We start from the raw sequence: 20,212 nt of genomic DNA, 5'->3' as shown, positions 1-20,212 counted from the left end.
TTGCCCTGAAGGGTTTTCCCCAGCTCATCTAGATGGTCCTTACCTTACTTTAAGGTTAAATCTAAATTAAGTTCAGATGTGTATGTGGATATTCTTGTCAGTCATATTGCTATAATTGGTAAGAGAAAAAAGAAAGTGAGGCTGCATGAACAGGAGTGTACAAACCATATTAAACTGAATGGGAGCTTCTGTTCAGGTTGATCTAAATGCGGTAGTTACACGGCAGTAATGCATAGTAATATAGGCAGGACAGATTGCAAGTAAATCTGTTTCACATGGGTTCCATTAACTTACTGTCTGTCATTAACATCATTACAGTTCAGAATCCTTTCCTCAGCAGCTGAATTTCCAGCCATTAATGTCATTCAGATGTCCTGAATTGCTGCTAGGTAGAGGTCCAACTGTATTAATTTTACCTCTTGGCATTTAAATTCTTTTCAGATAGTGACAGCTCTTCATGTAAAATGTCATTCATGTTTGACAACTAAGTGCAGGGGTATCCATCCCATCCGCCTGTCTTAAATACCATAAATGTTGTGAACACTAAGTTAATTCGCTAGATTAGTAACATCTAATGAATGTTATTATAAATTACATTTATGTTTATGGGGTTTGGGTTTATATTTTTATTTATGTTATAGTATATTTATTTATATATATATATATATAAATTATTAAAATATTATTAATGCAACCTGTTCAATACTTTCAATATTCTAGTGCTCTTTTGGTGTGGTTTTTTTCCTGAAAAATATATTATTATTAATCTTATTCTCTACAGCAGTATTTGGTCAACCTTTTTCAATGTTTGGATCTGTTCAAAGCTATCCAATGGAGCTACAGATCCCCATACCATAAATGTGAATTTGTAATTTTGTTAGCTACGTTTTGGAAATTCCCTAGAAGTAGCCAACAAACCATAGCTTGGAAAGCATCTGTTACTCAGACTGTTTTCAGAAGCCTTTTCCCTTTTTTCCTATTAACAGGGGTTTAAAGGCAGCCTACTAATGGACCCACATACAGCATAAAATAACCATCCTTAACCATCCTTAACCTAAAATGAGTCCCACACTATGGCCCTCTAATGAAAAGATTGATGATTCCAGTGGTTACTAAAAGGCTCAATCTATGAACCAAATTGAATTCCACCTAATGGGCACTTGCTGGTTTCGCTCATCTTTGGCACCCCACAAAGTTCTTCCCTTCTCCTTTTCACACAATTCTGTGTCATCTCCTGGGGAATCCTGTGCATTAAGAGAAACCCATCCCATGGACAAATGAGAGGGAATTTCAGATTAGAGCAACATACATGATTAACGGGCTAGAGAGATTGATGTACCCTACAAAGAGAGGTTTTATAAAATGAGTAGAACACACTTGTCTGACTAAACGTGGATTAAATTATGAAAAAGGTATGATCATCATCTTCCCTGTAAATATATGAAGGGTATGAACATGAAGAAGGGGTATGAACTTTAGTAGTTTACTTTCTTGCATGATAGTATCTTTGATCGTGACTGATTACAGCCAGTGAGGACGGACTCCTATTTCCAGCCCAACAAAACTTTTACCAGTTGCCCAAGTAGCTCTCTGCACACTGTGAACTCATGTCAGCCTACAGCCCGGTCCAGAATGGGGGCAGCTCTTGGCCAGCTTCCCGTGAAAACTGGAGAAGTACCCGTTCCTTTTCTGGGTATGTGCACGGAATTTCAGGTGAAGCCAACCAGGATAAGAAACACTGCCAGAGAAGGCAGAGTAGTCAGACTGTATTGTTCTGAGTGCATTCAGTAACTCAAACCATGCATTGAAATGCAGTTTGTCACCAACCAACCTGACCTTTGTCAAAGGAAACAATCCCCTTTGGCTTTTACTATTAGCATAAATTGTAATTATTTCAGCACAGTGGCATCTCAGCACAGGAGGGCAGTCAGTGAACACACAGGTATTTACCTGTAGTCTGTCTTCCCTGTATATCCTCCACACTAGACTTCTGGCATTGACTACATACACTCTCTCCACACAAGTGATTCATATATACAACTATATTACTGACTAAATAACTAGTTTTCCTCACACGTCATATAAATGGTGAGTCTTCAGGGAGGCAATACACAAGATGAGGGTGCTGACTTTGAGTCAGAAAATCAATTCCACGCCTGATAGGACCACATGAGAGAGAAGAGAGATTTTTGTGGAGCACCTCAGTCTAGCACCCACAAATTACCTCAGGAAAACATGGATCAAAGGAAAGCAGCAGCATTATTATTTGTGGAAGTGAGTCAATTCCAGGCACACCTTCTCCCCATATATGAAATGCAAAAAGTAAACAAGAAAGGATACTCAGAAAAGGTCAATGCATGGTAGGATGGTACTCAAGGACAAAATGTGAACTACTGGGCAAAACAGTCCGTGTGATCACTTGAACTATGCAAAATTAACAGATTAGGCTTTAACCGGGATCAAAATTACTGCAAATTGTTTAGCTGCAAAGCATTTCAGACATTTCAACTCATTTTGTAATGGTCATTTCTTTAGGCTTCTTAAAACTAGAACCATTTCCTAGAGAGAAAAACAGTAGCACCACTGCCCAAAGCAATTAAAACAATACTGGATGACATTTGCTGTGAAAAGCAGCACATCCTTAGCAGTGGGGTGCAGATATAACAGAACTTTACATAACTAATTTCTGTGTTTTATGAAAAAGATATTTCCTTTGGGTTTGATACATTCTTTTTAAGATCATGCTCTGTTATCCATTTGTCTGATGTAAATTCAGAAATATTACGTATCTCTTCACACACAATTCTGTGCTTTACAGGCCTTTTCCACAATACTAGTTTTTAAAGCCTTTTGAAGTATCACAGACTCAACTGAATCCACCAGATGACATCTTGCAGGAACAGACATAGAAAAAGAAATAGGAAGAGCAGAACTTCATATATGAAGTGCAATTCCACTCCATGTAAACTGCACCATCTCAGTTTCAGCAACATTCGGCTTTATTAAAAGAATCTTATTTTCATGCTCAACTTAATTTTCTCCTTGCACCAGCAAGTGCAGAAAAATCCGTTAATACCTGTTTCTTGTCCCTTCCCCTCTGACAATGGACCATTAGACAGCTCACTAGACTGGAAGAATGTCTTAGCTGTGGTTGACTGAATACCTGCTCTCCTCTCCTTCAGATTCCTCTCCAAAATGTTTTGTTTTGTTTTGTTTTGTTTTGTTTTTCTCAGTAACAGCTTATTCATGAGTTTTGCATACCCTGTACAGGTCTATTGCCTCTTGGGGGTTTGTCTATATTGCACTGCACTTCATGGCAGTGTTTGTAAAAGTGTGGGAAAATGAGCCCAGTCAGTCCTTACCTGAAAAGTTCCTGATCTAATTCAGACCATTTCTGGGATGAGAAGTGCTGCATGCCCAGAGCAGAAGAGGCCACGCTTGACATAAAGAGGGAGGCAGGACTAACAGGGTTGCTCAGATACGGGGCAGACCTCTGGAACAATGTGGCCCAGAAACAGACACAAGCAGGACCAAGCAGGGGCCAAAGCATCCCACAGGTGTCCACAAGCCTCTCAGCAGAGCAGCTGAAGTCTTTCTGAATAAGTCCCTATCCTGGATATAGCAGCAGTCACAATACAGATCATTAAAATGGATCAACTGGGTACCTAAGGTCTGGATCCAGTTTGCAGGATTGAGTCACTCTGACAACCTCACCTTTTCTTCAAGGTTCTACCACCTCTTAGAAGCTCTCCTTTACAGGACACCAGTCCTTGCCCTCATGGGGGGAAATAGCTCATGGTGTGTGTCTCAGTAAATGAACTGAAGAAGGACCCCAAATTTCTAGCCCACAGGCTTTTGGATATCTGACCTGAATAGATGGACAGCTCAGGTTTCACTGAGCAAGCCCAGTCCCCCAACCGTGTTATCATCTCCCCTGCGCACAATCCAACTCAACAGAGAAATTAATTCCAAAATGATTTACAACAAAGTGTTTCATTTGTTCTGAGCAAAGAGGTTTCACAGCTTTTTTTTATTCTCAGGGGGAGAGGGAGAATAGATATCTCAACTTTTCACTCCAGTTCAGGGTGGAAACAAGGTGCTGAAACATTTCCTCAGAAACTGAAGGTTTGATTTTTTGTTTGTTTGTTTGTTTTTCTCTTTTTTCTCAGCTTTATTTCTCTATTTGTAGGTGAGAAAGAAGGCAAGAAGAGGGCAGAAGACAGGTATGGTGATGGAAGCTAGAAAAGAACTGCAAAGGATTGTGTTAGCACTGTGCATCCAGTCTCAACTATGGAAATTGTCATGAGCTCTTACAGACTGAAACACTGTAGATGTGTACAATCTATGCACTTACACAAGCAGAAGAAACTTCTTGCCTGTTTTTTCTTTTCTTTTTTCCTATCAGCATCATAAATGTGAGTTTTGCCCCTTCTTAGAGGCCTGAACTCCTGTTCTGGTGAGCATTCTGGAGTATAGCTCAGAAAAAGTACTTTTTTGTCACTGACCCCATTACCTAATATCTTGCAGCCCTGCCCAATGAAGATTTATTCATCTCATATGTTCCTGGTTGTGACCTTATGTTCAGCCACAGTGGGACTGCTTTGTGCTCCGAGGCTCTTGACTCAGAGTTCCAAACTCAGGAACCGCTGCGCCTGGAAAGACCAGCCTGCAGAGTCTCGCTGGACAGTAAATCAGGGCTTGAAGGCCCAATCTTTTTAAATCAAGCACTCAGCCTCATCTGTTTTGTTATTGCACTAATACTGCCCTGAGGAAAATCATGAATAAGAGTCCAATATATTTCAAATATGTTATTCAACTGAAGCATGTTTTGCTTAGATTCAGTTTGAATATTGCATTGCCTTTCTTTAAATACCCTTCCTCTATGTGCTGTTTATGATGAATGTCTCTTGAGTCAGCTTTTGTACTGAAAATAGGAGCCTGCTGTGAGGCTTCACACGACTGAAGTGAGCTCAACTCACCGCCCCCCTGGTCTGGAGTTGGTTCACACTTCAGTTTTCTGCAGTTAAATCTTATCCTTCCACAAACTACATGCAAACATGCAGTTCAGAAAATGTGACTCAGAAGTTTTATTTCAGAGAATTACCCTCATTCCCTCTCTCTTGCTGGCTAGAAGTTCAAGGGGAACATCCCCACACTTCTCTCAGTCCCTTCAGTATTCAGTCCCCCAGTCCGGCTGAGCCCCACTGTTTCCTTCCTGGTGAAATCGCATGGCAATTCTTGTGCTGAGAACTAACAGCCGTGCTACTTTCTCTGCTCAGGGAAACTCTGAATAACACAGCAGAGGCTCAGTGCATCCTATCACACAGCTACAAATATTTATGACTGGAGTGTCTTAGAAAAGCTGGTGTTTCAGTAACATGAAAACAGTTGAGAGCTATGCACCTTCTAATACTTAATAATGATCAGAAGATCTTTGATAAAGCTAACTTCTACTCACTGTGCTGAAAGTTAAGTTCAAACTGTACCAGATTTATGGCTCTTTGCTACTTATGAGATTCTTTATGGCTAATTTGTTACCATCCATCAAGCTATGTTCATGCATTTACTCAACAAAATGAACAGGGTTTTAACCAGGGAAGGTAAGATATTTAGTTAATACAAAATAATGAATGATATTTCCAAGACACTCTGATGAACTCAGTACTTGAACCTTTCAACTTGTATTTACCCAGGAGAGCATTCGATAAGATCTTCCAATTTTCTGTAATCATTTCGCTCAGTGTATTGTTTTTCCATATATTTCACTATCTGTAATAGAAACTAAGAAACCAAGCACATAAGAAAAGTAAGCTGTCAGTATTACAGCAGTGGTTTTGTTGGAGAGGGCTAATAAAAAAGTTATTTTATCTGTACAGAATTCACTGTGGACTTTTCAAGGGACCTATCTTTTGCTCTTGGCTTAAGTAGCAGAAAGCTGTGGTTGATGTGCTGGTGGTATCTGAAAAGTACCTTTCAACGATTTGAGAAGGAACACATGTGAAACTGGAATCATTGCCTGTTTCTTCAAGAAGTAAAAGTTCACCATAATACTAAGCTTTTCCTTCAGCTTTTCTCTGTGAGACAGAAATCAGCTGTGTTTGACCTAAAAACCTCAGACCTAATTTTGAATAACTGCAGAAAAACATTTTTTAACAGGATTGCATTTCACTGTTTCAGACAAATATGAATTCCTTTCCCTTTGTGTGGATTTCTCTAAACAGGGAAACCCAATTCCCTTTGGATTCTTCCCCTCTGAGTGAAGATGAGACTGAGTCATCCTCCATTTGTTTGTCTTTGATGACGAACATTACTCTCAACTTCCAAACAATGTCAGCAGTGAAAACAGGATGCCTGGAGCTTGGTTCAGTTATACTTACACCCTTCCAAAATACTACATAGAAAATATGCATATGTTTAATTTTAAACACCTGAATAACTCCACTGGCTTTATCTGGGATACTTCTAACCTTAAAATTTGCTGAATTAAGACCATCATACTTATTAAAGCTGTGCCCTGTTTGCAATATTAATTTTGCATTGGTACAGCTGTGGCATTCCTGGCAGTGAAACATACTCTTCTGGGAGCACCATTCCTGATTTGACACAACCACTTATGTTGAGGGTGCCACCTACATCCAGGTGGGTAGGTCTCTGGACAGGCCCTACTGCACGGTCCCCCTGCAGAGAGCACTGCTAAGCTGTCAGACTTGCCTTTGAAAATTGCTAATTCCATTTGTGCACCTCTGAGTGCAAAATGCAAGGTGTGTGATGGAAACTGTTCAAAAGCATAGCCTGCTCTGTAGCAAGCAACAGATCTAGCCCAGAATTTTATGTCTTCTTTCTTCAGTGATTCAAGTATGGTTTAATCTGGAGCAGTGATGAAAGCAGAATGCTGGAACTTTAGCTATCCAAAGTAAAGGCAAATAATTCTGTAGCAGAAAAGCTGCATACAGAAAATATGAACATTAATGTATTGCAGTTTCAGTTGTCAGTCTTTTCTCCCTGCCATCTTTTGCTCTGCTCAACAATGAAATAGGCATTCTGTTGATCCAGACTTCTCATGACAGGATGAAATTGTTTCCTTGGTTAGACAGCTCACCCTTGAGGTATGCTCAGAGAATATCCTTTTTTGCACATCTATACTGCAGCTTCCTATTAGGGAGGCAATATAAGCAGCAAGAAGCAATGGGGGAGAGAATAAGATGTTCTTTCTCTCCAGACATAAAGTTCCGTGCTGAAAAAAACGGTAGGGTTCAGCAACTCAAAAACATTCTTTGCTTTTATTGTGTTTTTATTTATGAGAGAGAATCCACGTACATGTGCAGGTCTGACTCCTGTCCTGGAGGCTGTTGGAACTGCAGCTCTCAGAACTTGAACTGTTCAGAGAGCTGGAAATGTTTGTCTGATCCTCTGCAGCAACACTTTTATGGAGAAAAGCTCCTTTCTCCCAAAAATATTCTCATCTGCAAATGCAACACAGCCTCTTCTCCATCTGATAGTGGTTTTCCACTAAATTTAGTCTAGGCAAAATAACTAAGCAAATTGCGCTGTTATTTCTACTTGCTGCTGAGTGTTGATCTTTTGTAGTCATTCCTAATGCAACACAAGCTGAGAAAAAATAATGTACTTTTAAAATAGGGGACAACACAAATACACTGCACAAGATTATTCCAAGTTGCTGCTCACCATCAAAGTTTAAGATGGCCAGACAGTGATAAGGCAACAGCAAGCAAGGAACAACTCGGGATAGATATCCAGTAAAGCTCTATTTTAGTTGAAATTCCAAAGAATGCCTTTGAGCAAATCTTTGGGAGAACTGACAGTAACACTCCCATCACCATAGTTGATGAGGTTTTGAGAGTACAAAACTGACTTGATTATTTTCAGGGTTGATGCTATACTAGTGTTCATGCTTGCAATAGATTGAAATGCTTTAATAATATGCCTGTTGTTTACTTGGAGGCAGAGAGGTTAAGCAGAACCTAGCTCGATCCAGCATGAAAGCTGAAGTTGATTTGTGTTAAGTTTGAGCTCTTCATGCCACCTTTGCAGTTTCTCAGTTTTTCTTTAACTTTTGGCTTTGTAGCCTCTAAGTAACTTCAGTCAAAATATCTGAGCCTTGTCAGGTTACAGGTCAAACCTATGTCAAAAGTAGAGTTTTACATGATTTCCACCCAACAGTAAATCCCTCCCTACATCTGATATTCAGCCTAAGCTCACTTGAAAAGTTTTAGGTTTTGCACTGAAAGTTTCTCACAGCTCTAGGTTGAAGAAAGCTGGAATGTTGTAGTCCTCTCAGCAGATTTCGTGCAAATCCCAGCTAATTTGATGGGTGTCTTCATGACTATGAGGAGGAGTGCATCAAGGCAAAGATTTTGCTGGTGTGCAATCAGATTCCCAAACAGTATGCACAGGACAGTGCCAACCAGAACATTAAAACAAGATAGCAATGGTCCTTTCTTTTTTTCTTTTTTTTTTTTTTCCTTTTTCCCCTCTTTCACTTAGTAGTTTCAAATAGCAAATGTTGAGGGCAAAGTTCCTGGGAAACGCCTTATGAAACACGTTTCTTCTTTTAGAAACATTATGACAATAAACATTATTCTAGAGTCACACAACAACCATTTTCTGCAGAGTATTTAAAATATATGATTTTTCACCCTCAGAGACATTCAATTCCAAAACAGGGATGACACCCCCAGGGCAGATGTAGCTCACCTCAGTGTGTATTCTGGAATAGTCTGGAAAGATAGGAGCACACAGCTTGCCTTACTTACGTTGCACTTTTCTAATACCCAGGTACACAAGCTATCTATTGAGCAGCCAGCTATGAGGGACACAAGGAAGGATATTTCTGGAGTGTCCTGCTTAAAATCACAAGGGTGTAATCCACAAAGACATTTAGAAGCCTAAGAGACTCAGCACTGCAGTTCAGCTGCTGCCAACCTTCAAGTATGCCCAAAGCTCCTTCTTTCCTCTATTTATCCCAAGAAAGTCCTCTGAGCAGCTACATTTCTGCCGATAGGTGCCACAGAGCCTCCTTTGTCCCACCTACACAGAGCACCACCGTAGGAAAGTTCTGCACCGGAGGGATTTGAGAGGATAAATACACCGTCCTCCAGCATCAAACATGCATAGCCCAGCCAACAAAAGCCTTGAGCTGACAAGATTTTTGTTAGAGGTGTGGTATGACCACACACAACCTATGACTGCAAGGGGGCTCTGGTAAGTCCATTAAATGAATGCAGCTGTAAAGGTAGTAGCTTTGGAAGGCAGGTAGGGCCCAAAACTCAGGAAGGAGATGATGTTCCATCCCACTGCCAAACTGCCAAGCTTTAATTCAGAAGGCAGGTTTGCCTGCTCCAGGTTCAGACAGAAGTTCTTTCAGTGTTGGTGTCACCCTTGCACATTTGGAGATGTCCTTTTAGGATACACATGCTCCCTGGACATAAACTGACTCACACATAAGACTATGCCTCTTTGCTTTTGTGTCTCATTGTTATGAGCAAGAGGCAAAGAAATTATTTTACAACGTTTCATGAAAAGGAAATAAATCAGTTTATTTCCTTCCCTTTTCCTTACCTTTATTTCCTTGCTTTTTTCTTCATAACCGTTATCCAAAGGCCATGAAAACAAAATTAGCTAAATATTAAAAGTTATTTTCCCCATTTTAAAATTTGAATTACTAACTCTTATCTGTAGTGAAAAACTTTTCGCAACACCTTTATTAATTTGTCATGCAGAATAGATTAAAAAATCTGAAGAAATGACATAGAAAACATTGAAAACCAGAAAAAAAAATATCTTTGCAGCAGCTCTTGTTTAAATTGTTTCAAACATAACACCTCATATTGTAAGTTCCCTGACGTCCTACCTGTATGTTTGATCACCGAAGGCAAAGATTCTCCTTCAAGGAAGACGACATTCAAGGTTTCCCATCACTCAAAATGTCCTACAGGAAGAATGATAAACCTGATGGCAACCTGATGGTAACTTCTGGGCAGGCATGTGGTCTTTTAAGCTGCATTCAGAGGACAATTTCCTGATCCTTATGAGCCTCAAAAACAATACAGCCTGTTATACCAGTTGAAAATGAGGCCTTGTGGGTCAGTTCTGCAAAACCACAAACATACCACCAAATAGAAAGGATTACTAACCTCTATTCAAACAGCACTCTTGGTAGGTTGTGTTACAAAACTTTTCCAAAAGCATGTTAGATATTGGCAGATGCTGAGAAATATCATCCAAGTCCTTTTCTCTCTCTCTCATTCTTTTTCTTCTTTCTCTAATAGACAGTCAATTTGGTGTCCTGGAGAGAGAAAAAATGTTCCATGAAGAAATCACTTTGAAGCTTCATTTTTCACTGCCAAAGTACTTGGGACACTCATTTTTTCCAGTCTTTCTCTAACTCTTGTTATCACTACTGCTGACTCATGTCCTGATGCCGAGGGAAAAACAGTTTTATGGGAACATGAAGAGGTCACAACTGAATTATTTTGGCTGTTATAAATGGCTCTGCAACTCATTCTCTGCACTGCTATGAAACAGATTTTCATAATTTCTGGATCAAAGCTAGTGCTCCAGGGCAGAAGGATGTCCAGAGTGGTGGAGAAGCATGTAGCATCTCTCTGGCAGAAGGAGCACTTCTCACCCAGCTGTGGTAAACATTGCTCTCCTGCATACTGAAGCAGTACTCCACAGAAATCCCACTCAGCTTTCCCTGGTGGGAAAAAAAGATATCTCTAACTTCCCCTGTAAGTGCTTTTGAGGTGCAGTAAATCAAGACTGATGCCTCAAGTTGCTTCTGGAGAACACAAAAGCTCTGCTCTTTTTTTCTTTACCTCCAAAACTTACACAGGGATTTTGTTTGTATAGAAACAAATAAACCGTTGAATTATTTCTCCTTCTTTCATAAAATCCCATGCGCTTTCTGCATATATATGAAAGTAAACATATTTGAAAGCAAGGTAAGTAATTGCAATAAATTAGAATTTCAGTGATTTTCATCTGCACTTGCTGTCTGTAAATCTTTGACAGAGTAGTTATGAAATAAACCATTGAAGCAGAAGTTATCTCTAAATTCCTTTAACAAAATATGCTTGGTTCTTATGATGTTATGCTGTTTGTGAATAGTTCACTGCACATATTTATAATGACAGTGTGTGTAACTGCATTCCGTTAATCAAACAGATGATTTTGTGTCTCATCCCTTTTCAGAGGCAGAATATTATGTGATGAGAATATAAACAGACTATGCAGCTGAACAGAGCATTGACCTGTAGTGAATCTTTAAGCCCTTATGTTTTTCTCAAGAATTTTCAACATTATTAATGAAATGGATGTGTGTGTTTGTTCATGTTAAGATGCAAGACATAGGTCAGGAAGAGACACAACACTGAAAAATCACTTTTGACTTTCAAGAACCATTCCTGGGTATTTTCCTTACCATGAGCTGCGCTGTACAAGCCATGAGGCGTATGTGAGCTAGTAGGCTGTTTAGCTAATCCTCATCTGGTGAAATTAAAGAGCATGCTACAGTCCACACACTAAAATGAGTCTCAAATTATTTTTAGGCAAAGTGACATCATCTCAGTAAATGAAGGTAAGCTTGCTTTGTCCTGTCCTGAAATAGGTTTGCCTTGCAGTTCTTGCCCTTATCAGACAAAATATCCCACAAGCACACTGAGCAATGCATTCACTGGACTGCTGCATTAAAGGGGCACAGTGCCAGTCTAAGGACAAAGGTCATCGCTGCTGTGTTATGCATGAGACCATCCTGGTGCTGCTGTGTTTCTCATTACCTACTGCATTAACACCTTCAAGCAAGGCAGCTAGAGGAAGGCTGCTCATGTCTGGCATCCTTTTAGGTTTTAGGCATATGACGGTTGTTATGTGATTGCCATTACCACAAAGAAGGTTGTTCTGTACAGAGCGGAAGTCAAACTCAGCTTAGGAAGCAGAAGACTGGGATGCCAACACATTTTAAACATATCCATCATTAGGCTGCAGCTGAGGGAAGGTCTTTAGGATTGAAATGTTACAGGTAAGTACCTACATCTCTCCTATTTCAGGTGCCCTCTTCCTTGAATCAAGTTATTGCTGCACTTTGTTCCATCTCAGTCAGTTACTTGGAATTATCACTGAAATTTGGAATATTTTTCATTAAGATCTGCTGAGGGAAAGCTGGAATAAGCATAATGGAAAAAAAAAAAAAAAAAAAAAAAGCAAGAATAAATCTTCCCAGGACATATTCAAGTGAGGGCTGATGGCTCAGATTACTGTTGGCATCAGCTGCTTCTGAGCATTTCCCGTCCTGGCATTCATGAGACTAGTGATAAAATACAGCTAACGTCTGTCAATCCCTATTTCAACAGTGGACTTCACAGTTGAATAAACATACTTCCAAGCACTGCAGTTTGGTTTTCTTTTTAAGCACATAGCTTCTTTATCCCTTCACATAAAAATGGCTTTCATAGGAAATTTAAGAGAAAATAAAGTTCAGTATAGACATGTGGTGTTCATCAAGGAGAACTTCCAAATCAGCAGGAGTTCTCCTTCACAGAGTTGAAATCTATCATCACTACCAACTACCATGGCTGAAAGCCATTAGCCCCCTTGTCTGCCAGTTTGATCAACGGCACTTACAGGACTTTTGTCTCCAAAGGTTGATAACATGGCAAAAAAAAAATAACCTATCATGATGGGTACTTGCCTATTTGTATTCTCAGACCTGAGTCCTGAGCCAGTTACTCCTTCAATTGCTCTTAAGATGCTGGATCACCATAGCAATCACAGTAGAAAAGTTTGCTTGCTGTGACACTAAGGATTGCTCTTGGCAAGGCATCACACAGAAACATAGGGCACACTTACTTCCTCCATCAGATGGGTACATGTGTGGCCACTTAAAACTTCCAGTGATGAGCAGTGTCTTCCTTTAAGCTTGGATCGCTTGTTCTGAATCAAGTCAGGATAAGCATTAGGTAGCATCTTCACAAGAGATCACTGTGTCTCTGCTGCCTAGACTGTAGGAAATACGAAAAAAAACAGCCCACAAAGAGGTGCTGCTTCTTATAGGTAACATCACACAGAATTTTCACATGCCCGAGAAAGAATTAAAAGCATCACTAGCTCATAGCTTTACTCCAGAACATATTTCTGACAAAGAGCCGTAAGTGGCCTTCTGATATATTTATCTGTTCCTGTAGGCTTCTTCTGAAATATTTTCCTTTCCTGACCTGATGTTTCTGTTTAATTCACTTGGGTTTTTTTTCTTTTTTTCACGACTGCATTAGCTCCTGTCACTTTTCAATTAGCTGCTTTCACTGTTCATACTCCTTAAAAGTTGTAACTACTTTGTTTTTCCCATTAAAGTCCTCTCCTGGTTTAAACATTACATATATTTACACTAATGCAGTAGAAGCTTTGTAAATTGCAGTCCTCCGTCTGATGCAGTCTGAGTCATAGGATATCTTATAGGCCACTACGTCAAGAGGAGACATACTACAGAAGGCAATTTCTTTTGTCAGCATAGGAGATGCTTTCCATGGCCCTGCTGGATGAAACAGGTCTGGATGAGCCGGGTGAGATCCTGGCTCTGTCAGGAGAACATTTGTCACAAAGCAACAATTTCTCCATTTTTATCTCCTGTCACTACAGCTTTGCCTCAAATCTTATAGAATGAACTTGTCTGTTCTCCAAAACACTACATTTTCTCACGTCATTTCAGGGCACGATGAACCCCTTGTTGTTGGAGGCTATCAAAATGACCTCTCTTCCTGCGTACACCGAGCAAACCTTCATGCTTTAAGCATGGGACACTTTTCCTTTGTGGACCACAACAGAGTGCCTGCATCCAAAACTCCTTCCAAGGTGAGTTACTCTGTATACACCTGGCACAGCATTCTGACAACCAGAGCTCCCAATGGCAGAAACAAGGTGATCTCTAGAGGCCACTCACACAGAAGATTGCCAAGAGACAGCTCTTTCCAACAATCTACAAATATAAGATTTTTCTCTCCACCTTTGAGTTCTTTCTCCAGGATATATCTTGACATTTGTCCTCAGCACAGTTAACCTCTGACCTAAAGCAGATTCAAAAAGTCCAAGAAAGTGAATTTCTGAGTATAATCATGGCTCTGTGCTGGCCAGGGATTTCACTGGACACCTACAGAAGATGCTGTGAAAGTTTTCTAGTCCAATTCCTCCACAGTTATTTTTCCAGTTTCCATTTGCCTCACTCTGATATCCTTTTTGTCCAATAGGAATTACTATCGTTATATTATTTTAAAATTAATATTATAGTCTAATTTAATCATGTGTGGGTGTAAGGAAAAGATTTTATTCCAAAAATCTGTAAAACTGTTTGCTACTTTTGGCAAAAATATAATATTCTTCTTTTTATGACATACAGCCAGCTATACCTGATTCCTGTGGAAACTAGGCTTGAAAGAAGTTTTGATATCAGTATTTCCATTACAAATCTTTTGAGTATTTCAAAGCCCATGGACATTATGGTAATAGCTTACATTATGTCTTGATGAAGATCTTAACCCAAGATGTCAATACCAGAGAAGCTCTCCAGGATAAATAACACTGCACAGAATTCTGAACAAAAGCCATTGTCTCTTTCTTTTTCAAGTTTTGGTAGCTAGAGGACACAATCGAAGCGACTGTGGCACAGCCCCAGGGACATGGGATTCCCTCACCTAGCTGCCTTGCTAATTAACTGGATCAAAACTGACAAAAAACACCATCAGTCTGAACTTAGCTTTTTGTTCAAGCAATATTCACCACCACAGAGGCAGCCAGTTATTCCCCATGTCAGTAGTCACTAGCATGATTCTTTGGAACAAAATTCAAAACCTTCAATTTGCATCTGAAATGAATTAATTCTGTGATTGAGCTGAGGCAGGGTGTAATGAATAATCTCTCCGCAGTTGCTCATTTGCACTTGCAGTAATCTTCACTACTGGTGCATGCTTTTACTTGTCAGTAGGGCACTGAAACACTGGTCACAGAAAAGTAATTGCCATTTTTAGTCCAGCTGAAATCAGTTCTGTTCATACAGATGCCAGTTCATTTTTTCCTCACATTGCAAGGCAGAAGACTCAAACCTGGACGTTTTTGGGATGTGAACTTGGCAACTTGGGACCACAACTAATTTTGAATATCCAGCAAGTTCTCAAATGTTTTCCACGTCTCCTCTCTAAGAGAGCATAGTGGGGTCTCAGTGTAGTCAAATAACCCAGAATAGGGCTTGATTTCAGATTTTGCTGCAGTGTTTGTGATTTCGAGCATAACACTTAAGTTTTCAATGTTTTTGCTCTCTTGCTTAAAGTTAAGCATTCAGATTGCCTGCTTCACAGAATTTTTACGAGAATTGCTTATTATTTCTACCATGTTCAGTTACTGCAGTGAAAAAAAAAAAACCATAAGAAGGATTTGAACAAAAAGTAATATTTGTTGTCTTTCAGCAGAAAGTGAAATAAAATCAAGCCTATTTATCCCTCTTATTGAAGAGCACCCATACCTATAAGGGAACAACATTTTCAACAAGTTCTGCTGTGTTAGAACTTCCTCCATAATCGGTTTGGTTACCTACTTTAAAGATATTAAAGGTCTGCTCTAGAAGGAACAACATCCTACAGTGCAGGTTTTGCACATACATACTTCTATGAAAACTCCTGATACCAATATACACAGCAAGCCAAGAAAAGTACATTTCAGAAGAGCAAGTACTGGATTATTCCTCTCAGATGGTAAATAGTAATGCCATATCTTATTGAAAAATATCTGCATTTGGATAGTTTCCTCTTGCCCTTTTCAGGGCTAGGCATGTTATTTCCTCAGGTTCTGTGAGGTTCTGTTTCAATTGTCAGGAGAAGTGTTGTTAAACCTTTCATTCTCTCTCATTTTTCTTCCTTTTATTATTTTTAAAACAATGAATGGATTTATCAAGGATGATCATTCAGTTTCTCACTGTGAGAGATCATTTAAAGGTCATTTATGGACTTTGCTTTTTCTCATGCACTTAATTCGGCTGATGCAGTGACAGTTTTTTAAAGACCAGCTTTTTCAGAAAGGGAACATCAGAAATATCTTTTCTCCCTATTGAGCCATTATCTTTAAATATAGGGTTTCCTCCCAAGTAATATATGCTATATTTAAAACTCACTTGTCATCCATTCTATGACAATGGGGAAATAAAACTTCCTGGTATACCTTGTTGTCAGATGTCAAACTGAAGTCATTAGAAAGCAGCATGCAGAACTTCAGATAAAGAGTATCCACCTTTAATGTGCATGTAGTAACTGGATTAAATTCTAGTACTTTATGCCCAGAACACCTCTCAAAACAGATTTCATTAGCTTACTGAAGAAACAGCTTTCAAAAGATTTAGAGCAGAAATGAATCAGGTCACCTGGAAATCTCAGGAGGTCAGTATGGTACAACTTCCCAGGGCTCTCCTCTCCGCAACAGCTCCATGACAGGAGTCAAAGTTCAGTTTAAATTCAGGTCCTAATGTGCAAAACACTTCAAGAGACTGGTTTAAATTTCCTGATCAAGAAATTTCCTATGCATCCAAATTCAGGATCTCTATTATCACTTTTGCTGTGACGTCACATTTTCAGCTTGACAAAAAACAGTTATGAGGGCCAGAGACACAACTTCCACCTTGTACAGGAAACCAGCCTCTTAACTGATGTTTCACAAACACACACTAAAATAGAAGGATATAAAAGACCTGAAAGAACACAAAGGCATTTATCTCATAGAATGTGGGAAATTATTTCAAATAAAAACCAACTATAAGTTCTGGGAGATATTCAGATGTTGCAGGTGATGCAAAACTACTCAGATTTTGTAAAGGATTTGTAGAGGAATTGTAGAGGAATGAAGGCAGGTTAATTAACGCTGATAACATACAGCTGTGGGCTGGCTTCAGGGGCGGTGGGCTGGCTGATGTGGATAACATGCAGCTGTGGCTGGTTCCTGCTAAGTGGTTAAATAGTGCTAAGGGGTATAGAAGAGATGGACTGTATGAAGAGGGGCTCTAGATGAAGAGAGACCTAGAAGAAACAGATTTAGGAGAGACAAGGAGAGGTCCTGGGAGAAGAAGGGGGCTCAGATGAGGAGAGGCTGGCTGGAAGAGTAGCCTGAAGAAGAAGGAAGACTCTGGGTCATGCAGCAGAAGCAAGAAGCAGGGTGGACAGGTCTGCAGAGGGTGAAGAAACAGCACGGACAGTAGATGAACTTTTGAAACCTTGTGGGGGATTGGTGGCTGTGCCAGGGCAAGGCGTGGGAGCTACTTATTGAAGTTAACCTGGTATGTGGTGGTAAAAGCCTTGTTGCAGCCACCTAGTTTTGATAGTGCTGTGACGAGACTTAATGTTAGAATGACCTTCTAATCCTTGGTTAGAGATCTCTGATCCTGCTCCCTCTTTCCTCATTGCATGAAAAGGTTCAATTACAAAGTAAAAAGAAATCTTCTAAGCAGCTATGCTTTATTATGCTGATTAATGTTCAGATTTACCATGAACCAAACATATTTAGCAAAGGAGCTTCCTCTGCAGTAACCTGAGCACTAAAGGATGTTTTTGCAAATCTTTTAATTTGACAAGCTAATTTTCTAAAGTAATGTTTACTATTGCATTAAATTAGTTTGAATTTCAGGTAGTAATAGGATCTTTGAGTTGGCTTTTCATTCTTATTGTATTCTTAACACCAGCTTAAGCTTGTCGTAGTAAAGCTGCAGAAAAAGTGTGCAGTTTGCTTACTCTTTTCCTTTGCTTTCCACCTTCATATAAATTCTAGTGACATGTCTTATTATCATGGTTCAGTCCTAGGTAAAACTCGGATTTGAAAGAATCAAATGCTATTACATGTTTTTAGATCTATTGCTGCTACAAATCTGGTAGACATCTGGATTTCAAACTCCTTAGTGTGAAGACATATAAATCAAAGAGTCTTGGTTGGAACCCTTCTCTGGCTCTGTGTGGGAAAGCCTTACAGAATTTAGTGCAGATAAACCTGTACTTCAGCCTTTACAAATACAGGTACAAAAGCTATGCCCTCTGTTACAGAGCAAGACTGCTAAAAACAGTGGTTTCATTTAGTAAGCATTACTCCCCTTGGAGAGCGTAAAATGTGGAATGCTTCTGAAAATCTGTAAGCACATGGGCATTAAACGGCCATGTTTGAAAACGTTGGTGTTCATTTTTGTTTGCAGCCGTAGCACTTTCAGATCTGATCTTCCAGCTGCTGACAACACGGTATATAAACCAAACTCTAGAACTTGCTAACAGTGCTGAAGGACAGCAGAGCTGCCTTGCCTCAGCCCTGGTCTTCACTGCCTGTCCCCGAACCACGGGCGGGCCACAGCGGAGCTCACCCGGGGCCTGGGCAGGAGCTGGGACAGGCCAAAGGAGAGCTGAGCGCTAGCGCTGTCCACCTCGGCTTCTTGCCACTCTTGAAGCAATTTATACTCCAGAACTGTCAGGAAAGATAAAGATTGCTTCTGATTTCTCAACAGGAGGATGAGACTAGAAGTCAGACATAATATAAATACATAGGATATGAGTTATGGCTAAATTTAAGTCCCCCGCAGGGGCGACAAGTTTGCTTAAGCACACATTCCTGCACAGATAAATATTTCTGTGACAGACCTTGGAAGTCAATGAGTAGGATCTAAAAAATCAGGGAGGTGGGGAGACACATGGGATAGAAGTGGTGAGGTGCTGGTGGGGGCTGCAGGGCGGCCCTGTGAGGTGTGACTGGGGCGGCCCTGGGCTGGGCACAGCTGGTTTGAGCTGGTTCCGTCCATGGTGGTGTGTGTTGGGTCTGGCTGAGCCCCACAACCGCCCTCACAGTGCGGTGCTTGTGCTGGTGGCTGAAAGGTGGGCATGACACGCCGGTGGTTTGGCCACTGCTGAGCCGCGCTGCCGCGGCACCGGGGCCGTCTCTCCAGCGTGCCCCCTGCTCTCACCTGGGGGCTGGGGCCAGCGTCTTGGGCAGGGACGTAGCTGGGACAGCTGACCCAAAGGGATGTTCCACACCACAGGACGTCTGCTCAGATACAAAAGCTCAGGGAAAGGAGGATGAAGGGCAGGCACGCGTGATTTATTCTGCTTGTCTTCCAGAGCGGCCACTACGCGCGCTGAAGCCCTGCTTCCCGGGAAGTGGCCGGACATCGCCTGCCGAGGGGCAGCACAGAATAACAGTCGCTGTTTTCCTTCGCTTCCGCCTGTGCGTGACTTCTGCTAGGGCTCCGTTAAACTGCCTTTCTATTGACCCACAAGGGGTTTTCCATCTTATTTTCTCCCTCTCCGTTCTGCTGAGGGGGGCAGTGACAGAGCACGTTGGTGGGCAACGGGCATCCAGCCAAGGTCAACCCACCACACGGTGCCTCAGGAGAAGTGTACTTAAGAAAGGGAAGAAAATATTAAAAAAAATAAAATAAAATAAATGCATGCCCAAGGCCAGAGCAGCAGGAAGTGCTCCATAGTGGAGCTGGTGACACCCCCAGGGAACTGCAGACTGGGAACAATGCTGGAGAAAGGGAAATAAGTAAGGAGGAAGGAACAGAGAAAGAAAAGCCCGAGGAGCAGCAGAATGGAACCGCTGACCTCAACACCCTGCACCACCCGTCGCCCCTCCAAAAGCACTGAGCATAACCAGCAGCAATACAGGGGGGAATGAGTGAGCGGCTGTCAGGGTGCTTGGCTGCAGCTGGGGCCGACCCACCAGAGGACGTTATTTACTTTAAAATGCATGATCGTTTTTGAAAGCAATAACTATTTACCACATATTCCCTTTTAAAATATCAAAGGAAATGTTATGGCATTGCTGAGAGCCCATTAGGTAAAGAAAATCATCCTGAAAATCAGTTAAGTCTTGTAGGTTCAAATTTGTACCCATTGTCTTCATAATAAAAATTCAACTAACTGGAAAAAGAGATTGTCAGTTTGCTTTTGGGGTAGGAGTACCTGATATGCAGCTGAAGGCTGTAGTTTCATCAGCAGACTGTAATTTATAGATCTGCAGACCTTAGTGATAACTTGAAAGACAAATTAAAGGACAAAAAGGCAACAGAAACAAGTGGACCTTTAAAAGTCTTCTATTAGAAAGATTCAAATTAGCTGAGAAAAAAAAATAATCCAAAAGGATTTTAATTGTCTCTTTCACTTTAAAAATATTGCCTTCAACACACCTGTAG

General features: G+C 40.6%; 1 long non-coding RNA gene across 1 annotated transcript in view; it reads right to left on the bottom strand.

The window, feature by feature from the left end:
• The window catches only part of LOC308064360, a 97,683-nt gene extending 78,929 nt beyond the window's left edge, over positions 1-18,754 (bottom strand). The window contains exon 1 of the long non-coding RNA XR_013928344.1: positions 9,872-18,754. This is a non-coding gene — a long non-coding RNA (uncharacterized lncRNA). The remainder of the gene's footprint in view (positions 1-9,871) is intronic.
• Between the last annotated feature and the right edge of the window lie 1,458 nt (positions 18,755-20,212).

Source organism: Falco punctatus (genome assembly GCF_963210335.1).
Source record: "Falco punctatus genome assembly, chromosome: 5".
Classification (NCBI taxonomy): Eukaryota; Metazoa; Chordata; class Aves; order Falconiformes; family Falconidae; genus Falco; species Falco punctatus.
The sequence above is the reverse complement of the archived record's forward strand: the minus strand, read 5'-3'. Positions and strand labels throughout refer to the sequence as shown.